Raw genomic sequence first — 13,244 nt, 5'->3', positions numbered from 1 at the left:
CCTGTAGTGTCAGTGAAAAATCAGCTTTGACAACTGGAGTCTTAATAGCAGAAAGGCAGATTCTAACAGTGCTAGTCAGTTATCAATTGTCTCTTTCCCCTTTATTCCTCCTTCCCTTTTTCATCCCTGACTGAGATGGTAACAGCTTCTAATCCAGATGAGGTGGAAAGCAAAGAACGTATCTTCATCACTTACAGTGATGAATGTCCACAGTAGAGCTGGGCTGGAAAAAAGAAAAATTTTCTTCAAGTCAAATACAAATTTTTGATCATTACTTGATGACAGACACATGTGACTGATTTTAGTCTGTGCCTTTGACTTTGGTGACCATAAGATGCCCAACATACACCAAAGAAAAAGAAAACAAACGTGGGCAGTGGGAAGTTAAAGCAGAGATAAGAACTATTTACATTGAGTAGATTTTAAAGGGGCATGGTAGGGCTGTCAAAATAAACTTCCATTGAGAATTAAATTTCCTGTAAGCAAAATCATTATAATTTAGTACACTGGTTTTATCATGCCATAGGATATTTATTAAAGTGTCCAAATATGATTAAAATATATTCTTACATCTTTTATTAGTAATACAATTTTATTTATTTCCTACTTTAAAAAAACCAATGGGTATGGAAAATAGAATATTCTGGAATTATCTGAAAAGAAGCATTAAAATTGTTTATTAATATTAAAATAATATGCTTTCAGAATTAAATTGGGCCCCACATGTCTCATTATATCACATCCTAATTTTTTATTAACATAACATATTGGTTATTGTCATAAATGATAAATTCTTCTTTGATACTTTTTGTATCATAATGTCATAAAATATATTTCACACAAACAATAAAAATTTATTATTTAAAAAATTAGTAGGAGGACCAGAGCAATAGTACAACAGGTAGGGTGTTTGTCTTTCATGTGGCGCTATTATCTGGGTTTGATCTCCTAACTCCCACCAGAAATGATTCCTGAACACAGATCAAATTCAAAACAAACAAACAAAAATAAGTAGGAAGCTGGAGAAATGGATCAAGGGGTTGGAGTGTGGACTTTGCATATGGCAGCCCTGGATTAAATTGCTGGCATTACATGTTCCCTCAGCACTGTCAGGAGTGGTCCCTAAGAACCATGCTGGAGGAGCTCCAAAGCATGGTAGGGTGTGAACTCCAGAAAAAATAATTAGTACTGAGGAATAGGAGAGAGACTAAAAGGTAAGTTTCTTGCCTTCTATGTGGCTAACCCCAGTTTGATTCCCATCACTGCATATGATCTCCACACAGTTCTGGGAAAGACCTCTGAACACATAGCCAGAAATAGCCCCTAAGTCCTGCTGGGTGTGACCTCCAAATTTATTAGGGGCTGCTAGTTGATTTTGCAATTCAGTTTGACTATTACCAGAATAGTAAATGTTCATTAATACGTACAATTTCTGCACTAGCATCTCATCATACAATCAAAAAAACATTGCTAAGCGAAACGAGCCAGAAAGAGAGGGACAGACATAGAAAGATTGCATTCATCTGGGGAACATAAAGTAACAAAATAGGAGACTAACACCCAAATAGCTGAGATAAATACCAGGAGGTTTACTCCATGGCTTGGAGGCCAGTCACACACTCTAGGGGTAAAGGCAGCTCAGATAGAGAAGGGAGCACCAAATAAAGGGTGTTGGGAAGATCCGCCCAGGATAGGAGATGCGTGCTGAAAGTAGACTATAGACCGAACATGATTACCACTCAATGCCTATTTTGCAAACCACAGCACCCAAAAGGAGAGAGAGAACAAAAGGGAATGCCCTGCCACAGAGGCAGGGTGGGATGGGGGATGAAGGGTGAAGGGATACTGGGATTAGTGGTGGTGGAGAATGGGCGCTGATGGAGGGATAGGTACTCGATCCTTGTATAACTGAAACTCAAGCACAAATATTTGTAAGTCTACAACTGTACCTCAAGCTGTTTCACTAATTAAAAAAAACCAAAAAACAAAAAAAACCCCTATTGCTTGATAAAATCGACTACAATAACAATTTTCCTGCAAGAATTTTTATTCCTTTCCCCAAAAATACCGTTAATTAAAGACATAACTTAAGAATTACTACTAGGTTAATTAGCTTATTCAAGGTTAATTACCAAATCAATGAAAGGAAACTCAGAATGCCTACCTGGAAGTCCCAATCTATAAGACAAAATGTTAGGTCTGGATAAAACACAGCCCTACCACCAATGATCCTAATAGTCCTCCCACCCCCACACCCCATCCCCCCCACTCCACCCTGCCTCTGTGGCAGGGCATTCCCTTTACCTCTCTTTCCTTTAGGGTGTTGTAGTTTGCAATAAAGGTTTTGAGTGTCCATCATGTTTGGTCTATAGTCTACTTTCAACACGCGTCTTGCATCCCGAGCAAGTCCTCCAAACATCCTTTACTTGGTGTTCCCTTATTTATCTGAGTTGCAATTTCCCCCAGCATGTGAGGCCAGCTTCCAAGACCTGGAGCCGACCTCCTGGTATTTATCTCAATTATTTTTGGGTGTTCAACTCCCATTCTGTTACTTTATATTCACCAGATGAGTGCAATCTTTCTATGTCTGTTTTCTCTCTTTCTGGTTCATTTCACTAGCATGATACTTTCCATGTAGAAGCACATATAAATTTCATGACTTCATCTTTTCTAACAGCTGCATAGTATTCCATTGTGTAGATGTACCAAAGTTTCTTTAACCAGTCATTTGTTCTTGGGCACTCAAGATGTTTTCAAATTTTGGCCATTGTGAACAGTACAGCAATGAACATAGAAGTGCAGATGTCATTTTGAATGTACTTTTTTTGCCTCTCCGAGATATATTCCCAGGAGTGGTATTGCTGGGTCAACTGGGAGCTCAATTTCTAATTTTTTGAGAATCGTCTGTATTGTTTTCCAAAAGGGCTGAACCAGCCGACATTCCCACCAGCAGTGAAAGAGCGTCCCTTTCTCGCTACATCTGCACCAACACCAGTTGCTTTTGTTCTTTTGGATGTGGGCCAGTCTCTGTGGTGTGGATGATATCTCATTGTTGTTTTGATCTGCATCTCCCTGATGATTAGTGATGAGAGCATTTTCTCATGTGCCTTTTAGCCACTCAGATTTCTTTTTCTTCTTTCTTCTTCTTCTTCTTCTTCTTCTTCTTCTTCTTCTTCTTCTTCTTCTTCTTCTTCTTCTTCTTCTTCTTCTTCTTCTTCTTCTTTTTTTCTTAATGTAGGAGTACTTCTATTTATTCAGCCACTGATTAGCTGATTGAATGGGCATGAACTCCACCTTACTTCTTTTTCATTTTTTAAATAATTTTATTTATTGAATCACCGTGAGAGAAGTTACAAAGCTTTTGGGGTTTAAGTCTCGGTCATACAATGAAACACCCATAACTTCACCAGTGCCCATTCTCCACCACCAAAAACCCCAATATACCCCCATTCCATACCTTCCCCCTACATGTGGGCCAGATTTCCACATTATTCTCTTATACTTTGATTACACTTAATATTTTGACATCAGACCCACCATTATTATTATTTTTTAAATTTTTATTAGTGAAACACCATGAGGTACAGTTGTAGACTTACAAATTTTTGTGCTGGGTTTCAGTTATACAATGATCAAGTACCCATCCCTTCAGATTTTACCCCAACACTTAGATCTGCTGAAAAGGCAATAGTAGACAATTTGTTTTCTATTGCTGGTTATGAATAACATATGATGTCACGTGGCTGCAGTAGTGGCACACGATTTTGAAATTCTAAAATTTTAATACTTAAATCTGGAGGGATTTCTGCCAAAACCTGCTGGGTTCTGAGATTTGTTCCTGAGTTTCTGGGATCATAGCCATTAAGCAGCATGATCAGGAGCCAGAGAGGCCATTCGTGGGCAGTGACTCAGGGTCTCGTTGGGGTGGGGAGGAAAGGGCTGGCTCCACCCCCATCCTGTGAGGCCCTGCGTGTCTCGTCACTGTGGACCCAAACCTGACTGTCCAATGGCCTCTGGCGGATGGCGGCCACCGAGCCACCTAGGTGGAACAGGTGGATGTACAGCATCCTTACCCCCCCTGGGGTGTCCCGGCAACAGTAAACTACTGCGGGGTCTAGATGCATTTCTGCCAAAAGCTGCTGAGTTTTGAGATTTGTTACTGAATCTCTGGGATCCTGGCCATTAAGCAACTTGATCAGGAGCCAGAGAGGCCGTTCATGGGCGGCATCTCGGGATCTGGTTGGGGTGGGGAAGTAAGGGTCAATACCACTCCCGTGAGGCCCCACGTGTCTCATCACTGCGGGCCCAAACCTGACTGTCCAGTGGTCTCTGGCAGATGGCGGCCACCGAGCTGTGTAAAGGGAGCAGGTGGAGGGACAACACCCTTTCCCTCCTGGGGTGGCCCAGCGACAGTAACCTACTGCGGGGTCTGGACGCATTTCTGCCAAAAGCCATGGGTTTTGACATTTGTTTCTGAGTCTCTGGGATCATGGCTGTTAAGCAGTTTGATCATGAACCAGAGAGGCCATGCCTCCAATTATGTAGCTGAGCTGGAGGTCGTGTGTGGCTGTCTCCCACATACCTAAATATTGGCCGTTTACTTTCTTGCTAAACTTTGCCCCAAGGTTTTGGGGTCTGGCCAAAGGCACAGCAGCAATTCTGGGATATCTGGAAGTCTGAAGGTGCCATCAGGCTGCTGATGCAATCACCTCAGAGGTACAGATTGACCTGCTGGTGGCACCATACCCCCAGAATTTCTTCTTTGAGAAAGTTTCTATTCATTTCGTCACCCCATTTTTTGATGGGGTTGGAACAAAAAATGATCTTGAACCAGTGCTTTGTATATCCTTGATATCAACCCCTTATCAGATGGGTATTTGGTGAATATCCCTTCCCATTCTGTAGATTGTCTTTGTATTTTGGTCACTGCATCTTTTGCGGTGCAGAAGCTTCTTAGTTTAAAATAGTCCCATTTGATTATCTCTGCTTCCACTTGGTCGGTCAGTGGAATGTCATCTTTGAAGATACCATTAGCCTCTATATTGTGGAGGGTTTCGCTGACCTTGACTTCAATGTACCTTATGGATTCTGGTCTGATGTTAAGGTCTCTAACCCATTTTGATCTGACTTTTGTGCATGATGTTAAGTCGAGGTCTAAGCCCATTCTTTTGAATGTGGTTGTCCAGTTATGCCAGCACCATTTGTTAAAGAGGCTTTCCTTTCTCCATTTTACAATTTTTGCTCCCTTATCAAAGAGAAGATGTTCAAACATTTGGGGTTGTGTGTAGGGATATTCCACCCTGTTCCATTGGTCTGCAGCTCTACCTTTGTTCCAGTACCATGATGTTTTAATAATTACTGCTTTGTAGTAGAGTTTGAAGTTAGGGAGGTTAATTCCTTCCATTTTCTTTTTCCCAAGAATTGCTTTAGCTATTTGTGGGGGATTATTGTTCCATATGAATTTCAAAAGTGTTTGCTCCATTTCTTTGAAGAATGTCATGGGTATCATTATAGGGACCGCATTGAATTTTTACAATGCTTTGGGGAATATTGCCATTTTGACAATGTTAAGTCCCCCGACCCATGAGCAGGGGATATTTTTCCATTTTTCTCATGTCCTCTTTTAGTTCTTGAAGTAGAGTTTTGTAGTTTTCTTTGTACAGGTCTTTTACTTCCTTAGTTAAGCTGATTCCTAGGTACTTGATTTTCTGGGGCACAATGGAGAATGGGATTTTTTTTTTATGTCATTTACTTCTCTCTCATTATTTGCGTATAGGAAAGCCATGGATTTTGAGTATTGATTTTATAGCCTGCAACTTTACTATAAAAGTCTATTATTTCTAGGAGTATCTTGGTAGAGGTTTTAGGGTTCGCTAAGTAGAGTATCATATCATCTGAGAATAGTGAGAGCTTGATTTCTTCCTTTCCTACCCGTATGCCCTTAACATCTTTTTCTTGCCTAATCACTATTGCAAGTACTTTCAGTACTATATTGAACAGTAGTGGAGAGAGTGGGCATCCTTGTCTCATCCCTGATCTTAGAGGGAAGACTCTCAGCTTTTCCCCATAGAGGATGATGCTTGCCGTAGTCTTGTGGTAGATGGCTTTAACTGTATTGAGGAAAGTTCCTTCTATACCTATTTTAGTGAGGGTTTTTAACATAAACAGTTGCTGGATCTTGTCAAATGCTTTCTCTGCATCTATTGATATGATCATATGATTTTTATCTTTTCTTTTGTTGATATGATAGGTGATGTTGATATATTTCCAAATGCTAAACCATGCTTGCATCCCCGGAATGAATCCCACTTGTTCATGGTGTATGATCTTTTTGATGAGTTGTTGAATTCTATTTGCTAGTATTTTGTTGAGAATCTTTGCATCCATGTTCATCAGGGATATCGGCCTGTAGCTTTCTTTTCTTGGCGTGTCTTTATTTCCTTTTGGTATTAGAGAGATATGGGCTTCATAGAAACTGTTTGGGAGAGTTTCTGTTTCTTCAATTTCCTGGAAAAGCTTGAGAAGAACTGGAAATAAGTCCTCTTTATTTTTTTTTTTTTATTTTTATTTATTTATTTTTTTTAAGTTCATTTTATTTTATTCAACATAAAATAATAATGCAGATTTGTGAGATCTGTCCATTCATCCATGCATCACCAATCTGTTCCTTTTTGTCATCGAATAGTATTCTGTTCTATGAAAGTTCCTGTTCCTAATTTGTTCATTGTTCATTTTTTTTTCTTTTTTTTTTTTTTTAATTTATTTATTGAATCACTGTGGGAAAGGTTACAAAGCTTTCAGGTTTATGTCTCAGTCATGCAAATATCAAACACATTTCCCTTTACCAATACTTATTTTTTCCCATGAAGAACCCCAATAAAACCCCACCCCCCACCCCTCCCCGTCCCTGTGAGGCAGATGAATTCTAGTTAACACTCTATCCGCTTTGATTAGATTGTTTCAATAAAAGATTCACCACTATTATTTAGAGTTTACCCCCCCCCCCCAAATCAGACATGCTGAAAAAGCATTGTGAAGTGATTTGCTTTCTCCAGCTGGGTTCAAGAATTAAATGTTGGTTTTGGATTTCTGCTATTTTACTTATTGACCCTGGAAGTATTTCTACTGAAAGTCAGATAGTTAAGAAATTGGTTTCTGTGTTCTGGAGTCGTGGCCGTGCTGGAGAGCCGCTCGTGGGGGGCAACTGGTGGCCTCGGTAGGGCGTGAAGGGCGGAGCGAAACGCCCCCCTTCCCATGAGGTTTTAGTCGCCCCCACACTCCCGGCTCATACCTGCTGTCCACAAGGCTCCCCTGTGGCCGCCATCTTTCTTTCCAGAGAGGAGAGGGCGAATGGGGCAACACTCTTTCCCCTCCGGCAGACTTGATGGGCTGGATCAACGCATAGTCCATTCACTTTTCTGCTCCAAGCTGCTGGGTTCTGCATTAAGTCCTTGTGCTTCTGGGGCCATGGCCGTGCTGGAGAGCCGCTCGTGGGGGGCAACTGGTGACCTCGGTAGGGCATGAAGGACGGACCGGAACGCCCCCCGACCCATGAGGTTTTAGTCGACCCCACTCCCCCGGCTCATACCTGCTGTCCACAAGGCTCCCATGTGGCCGCCATCTTTCTTTCCAGAGAGGAGAGGGCGAATGGGGCAACACCCTTTCCCCTCCGGCAGACTTGATGGCCTGGATCAATGCATAGTCCGTTCACTTTTCTGCTCCAAGCTGCTGGGTTCTGCATTAAGTCCTTGTGCTTCTGGGGCCGTGGCTGTGCTGGAGAGCCGCTCGTGGGGGGCAACTGGTGACCTCGGTAGGACGTGAAGGACGGACCGGAACGCCCCCCTTCCCATGAAGTTTTAGTCGCCCCCACACCCCCGGCTCATACCTGCTGTCCACAAGGCTCCCATGTGGCCGCCATCTTTCTTTCCAGAGGGAGGAGGGCGGAAGGGAGCAACACCCTTTCCCCTCTGGGCAGAAATGATTGCCTGGATTAACGCATAGTCCTTTCACTTTTCTGCTCCAAGCTGCTGGGTTCTGCATTAAGCCCTTGTGCTTCTGGGGCTGTGGCCGTGCTGGAGAGCCGCTCGTGGGGGGCAACTGGTGACCTCGGTAGGGCGTGAAGGACGGACCGGAACGCCCCCCTTCCCATGAGGTTTTAGTCGCCCCCACACCCCCGGCTCATACCTGCTGTCCACAAGGCTCCCATGTGGCCGCCATCTTTCTTTCCAGAGAGGAGAGGGCGAATGGGGCAACACCCTTTCCCCTCCGGCAGACTTGATGGCCTGGGTCAATGCATAGTCCGTTCACTTTTCTGCTCCAAGCTGCTGGGTTCTGCATTAAGTCCTTGTGCTTCTGGGGCCGTGGCTGTGCTGGAGAGCCGCTCGTGGGGGGTGACTGGTGACCTCGGTAGGGCGTGAAGGACGGACCGGAACGCCCCCCTTCCCATGAGGTTTTAGTCGCCCCCACACCCCCGGCTCATACCTGCTGTCCACAAGGCTCCCATGTGGCCGCCATCTTTCTTTCCAGAGGGAGGAGGGCGAATGGGGCAACACCCTTTCCCCTCCGGCAGACTTGATGGCCTGGGTCAATGCATAGTCCGTTCACTTTTCTGCTCCAAGCTGCTGGGTTCTGCATTAAGTCCTTGTGCTTCTGGGGCCGTGGCTGTGCTGGAGAGCCGCTCGTGGGGGGTGACTGGTGACCTCGGTAGGGCGTGAAGGACGGACCGGAACGCCCCCCTTCCCATGAGGTTTTAGTCGCCCCCACACCCCCGGCTCATACCTGCTGTCCACAAGGCTCCCATGCGGCCGCCATCCTTCTTTCCAGAGAAGAGAGGGCGAATAAGTCCTCTTTAAATGTTTGAAAAAATTCACTAGTGAATTCATCTGGACCTAGGCTTTAGCTTTTGGGAAGACTTTTGATTACGGTTTCAATTTCCTTGATGTTAATAGGACTATTCAGGTAATCTAGATCTTCTTGATTCAGTCTTGGGAGATTATAGGAATTCAGGAATTTATCCATTTCTTCTAGGTTCTCTTGTTTCGTGGCATAGAAACTTTCAAAGTGGTCTCTGATGATCTTTTGAATTTCTTTCGTTCTAATCTTTTTCAACCTGAAGTCTATGTTGTCAGATACTAGTAGGCCACCCCAGCTTTTTTTAAGGGAGCTGTTTGCTTGCAGGATTGTTTTCCATCCTTTAACTTTGAGTCTGTGTTTGCTCTGACTGTTGAGATGAGTTTCTTGTAGGCAACAGAATGTTGGGTTCTGTCTCTGAATCCATTTTGCCACCCTGTGTCTCTTAATTGGTGAATTTAGACCATTGATGTTGAGAGAGATTATTGTTATGGGGTTTTGTGTCATCTTTCTTTAAGGGTCTGTTGTGCTTGTAGGGTTTATCTTGTCTTATAGTAGCCCCTTTAGTCCTTCTTTTAGATTTGGTTTTGAGTCTATGAAGTTACTGAGCTGCTGTTTATCCAGAAAATAGTGTAATGTTCCTTCAAGTTTGAGTGTAGTTTAGCCAGATAGAGTATTCTTGGTGAAGCATTCATTTCAGTGAGTTTTTTTCACTATATCCCGCCATTGCTTTTGGGCTTGGAAGGTTTCCTCTGATAGGTCTGCTGTGAATCTAAGGGGTGCTCCTTTGTAAGTGATTTCCTTCTTTGACCTTGCTGCTTGCAGTATCGTGTCTCTATCGGAGGCATTCATCATTCTAACTATGATATCTCTTGGAGTGTTTTTGTTAGGGTCTCTTTCAGCTGGCACCCTTCAGGCTCCTTGAATCTGAATGGCTGCATTGTCCAGCTCTGGGAACTTTTCAGCAATGATTTGTTTAACTGTTGCTTTTTCATTGGGATTGTTTCCCTGACCTTCTGGTACTCCAATGATTCTAATGTTGTTCCTCTTGGAAAATTTTCCTAGGACTCTTATTTGCTCTTGAGCTATCTTGGGGTCTCTTGCTATTGTTTGTTGTTGCCTATAGGCTTCGTGCAGCTGATCTTCCAGCTCACTGATTCTGTCTTCAGCTGTGTCCATTCTACTGTTGAGGGCACAGAATGAGTTTTTAATTTCATCTACTGAATCTTTCATTCATGAAATTCCTGTGCATAGCTTTCCAATTTCTGCTCTCATTTCTTTCTGTATTTTCTCGATTGTTTCCCTCATGTCCTTCTTTAATTTACTGGATATATGTCTCACAGTTTCATTGAGTTTGTTGAACATCTTCATTACTTAATATCTGAAATCTTTCTCAGAGAGGTCCCTTAGGTGAGTAACACCTAATGAGGCTTCTGGACTCTTTTCATCATCCTCCCCTCGTGGTGGTGATTTGCGTTGTTTCTTCTTGTTGGTGTGGAAGTATGGAGACTGAGATGTTACACGAGATTGCTGGGTATGAGTATGAGAAAACTACCTGCAGTCACCAGCCCCAAATTAGGTCATGCCCACTTCTACAGAGGCCACACCCACTTCTGAAGAGGCCATGCCCTCTACCGGTATCTGTTGTGGGGGGGGGGGGTAAAACCTGGCAGAGGAAGAAGACTGGGCACAGTGTTGGCGACGAACAGGAAGAGGCTCAGGGATGGTGAGCATCCCAGGGTCCTAGAAGACTCCTCAAGTGCATACGTGGGAAAAGCCGAGTCCTGGGTTCAAATGACTGACCTGAACCTAGAAATTTTTTGACTGCAGAAATAAATATTTTTTAAATAAACAACAATTTTGGTAGAAAATAATAAAATGGTTTATTTGTTTCAGCAACAGAAGTTTAAAATCGGTGGGAAATATGCAAAAAAGAGAGAATAAAAGAAACATTGGGGCAGAATAGTTTTCAAAGCATAATTCATAATGTATGTGTGTTTTAAAATTTTTGTTAATAGGGGCTATACCTAGCAATGCTCTATAAACTAGATGCAGTACTGGGGGTTTGACTTGGGCATTGCTGCCCCAGCCTTCTGCAAGGCAAGTGCTCTATCTCCTGTTGTATATCTCTAGAAATAGTTAATAAAATTTTTTAAGACAGCATCAGGAAAGTGTCTGTTGAGGCAGAAAAGCACTCAGATCCCATCCTTCTGTGACTGTGTTACAATCACTTAATCACTTAATCACTTAACTTCCTGTTAGTCGTCGATTTGCTCAAGCGGGCACCAGTAACGTCTCCATTTGTCCCTGTTGTGTGCTAGTGTAGCCCAATGGCATCTGTTCGCTCCGGGAACATGAAGGGCCTCAAACCGATCGTTCATGATCTTGATGAACAAGTCTGACCATCTGGTAGGTGGGCGGCCACACGGTCTTTTGACGTCCCGTGGAATCCAGTCCGTAACAGCTCTAGTCCAGCGGTCGTCTTTAAATCTCATTACGTGACCAGCCTATCTGATTTTCGACACCTTGGCAAATGAGACAGCATCCCTGATTCTTGATCGTCGACGGATGTCAGAACTCCGGATTCTTTCTCTCATTTGAGTGAAACGTGATATTCCAAGCATAGCTCTTTCTATTCTTCTTTGGGAGACCTGAATAGTGTTCTCATCTTGTTTGCGTAGAGCCCAGGTCTCTGAGGCATATGTTAATGCAGGAAGAACAGTGGAATCAAAGAGATGTGCCTGGAGCCGGAGGTTCTTCGTCCTCTTAGCTATTTCTTTGACGTTCTTGAAAGCATTCCAAGCCGCTCTCTTCCTCCTGTGCAGCTCAGGTGCCAGGTCATTTGTCATGTTGACCTCTCAACCTAGGTACACATAGCTGTTGCATTCGGAGATGGTCGTTCCATTGAGAGCGAATGGGGCGTCAGGAACGAGGCTGTTTCTCATAAACATTGTCTTCATAAGATTCAGCTGTAGTCCTACCTTTCCACACTCACGGCGGCCAGCATTTGTGCCGCTTGGCTGATGTTTGGTGTTATAAAACAATGTCATCAGCAAAGCGGAGGTGGTGTAGTTGCCGACCATCTATCTTCACTCCCATTCCTTCCCTTTCCAGTTGTCGCATGATGTTCTCGAGGGTGGCACTGAAGAGTTTCGGTGAAATGGTATCACCCTGCCGTACCCCTCTCTTGACGTCAACGATCACTTCTTTGTAGAATGGTGAGATCCTGGTAGTGAATCCGCAATACAGCTCACGGAGGATCCTGATGTATTGGGCTTGAATGCCCTGATTGGCTAGGGCTTCAATGACCGCTTCCGTCTCAACAGAATCAAAGACCTTCTTTAAATCAATGAACGTTAAACAGAGCGGCATCTTGAACTCCCAAGAAACCTCAATGAGCTTGGTTTTTGTGGTCTCATCTGAAATCTTGATGGAATGAAAGATCTACTTCCAAAACCATTGATGTGACAGCAAGATTCAATTCCTTGTGAGTGATTGAAAGTTCTTCCCTGGTTGCTCCTTTCCACTTAGATATCCTCATAGTAAACACAGCAGGGCAACTGGCTTCCATGTAAGTCAAGTAAGAAAACAAGAAATTCCGGAAGAGCAAGAAGAGAGGATAAGGAGGAAGACAGCCAGAGTCCTTTTGGCCGTTAATTTCAGTAAGGGCATGAGGTCCATTTTTCAGATTTATTAATTAGAAGGAATTTAGTAAGTTTAACCCAAACTCCTGGGGGAAAATATTACAAAAAGGCATGAATACCAGGAAGGGAGGACATTAGGTAGCTGCAAACATAAGTTATGTGTAAGTAGACATCTTCTGCCCATTGCATCTTGAAGAGAAGTCTTGAGAAGTCAAACCCTGCATAGAACCAAACCTTTCTTTCCTAGCAAGGAGAGCAAGATCAGTTTCAGAAGTGGGCATAACCCATTGGTATAGTTGTTCCCTCTGGGGTCTCTGACACCACATTTTAAACTTATGCTCAGGAATAACTCTTGACAAGAATCTGGGGACTCTGGTGCCAGAGGATAGAACCTGGATTAGCCACATACAGAACAAGCACCATTTCCACACAGTATCGCTCTGGTTCCAAGATATCACTTTTGTGACAGGAAAAAGATATTCCCATGTCCTTTTTTTCTTAAAAAAATTCTTTCAAAATTCTAACCTTCTGAATATATTTAGGTGTTGAAATTTCGCTGTAGATGTAAAGAAAATTGGTTCAGTTTCCAGTGAGGTTTTGAAAATTGTAAGATGGATGTGGTTCATCTTGTTTTTGAATGCTGGTTTCATTTAATTTTTTTCTTCCTCTAACTTTTCCCGATTTGCTCGAGCGGGCCCAGTAACGTCTCCATTGGAGACTTTGTTGTTACTGTGTTTGGCATACCGAATA

This window comes from Sorex fumeus, unplaced genomic scaffold (assembly GCF_029834395.1).
Source record: "Sorex fumeus unplaced genomic scaffold, SorFum_2.1 ptg000010l, whole genome shotgun sequence".
In the NCBI taxonomy this organism is placed as follows: Eukaryota; Metazoa; Chordata; class Mammalia; order Eulipotyphla; family Soricidae; genus Sorex; species Sorex fumeus.
Note: the sequence above shows the minus strand (reverse complement) of the source record.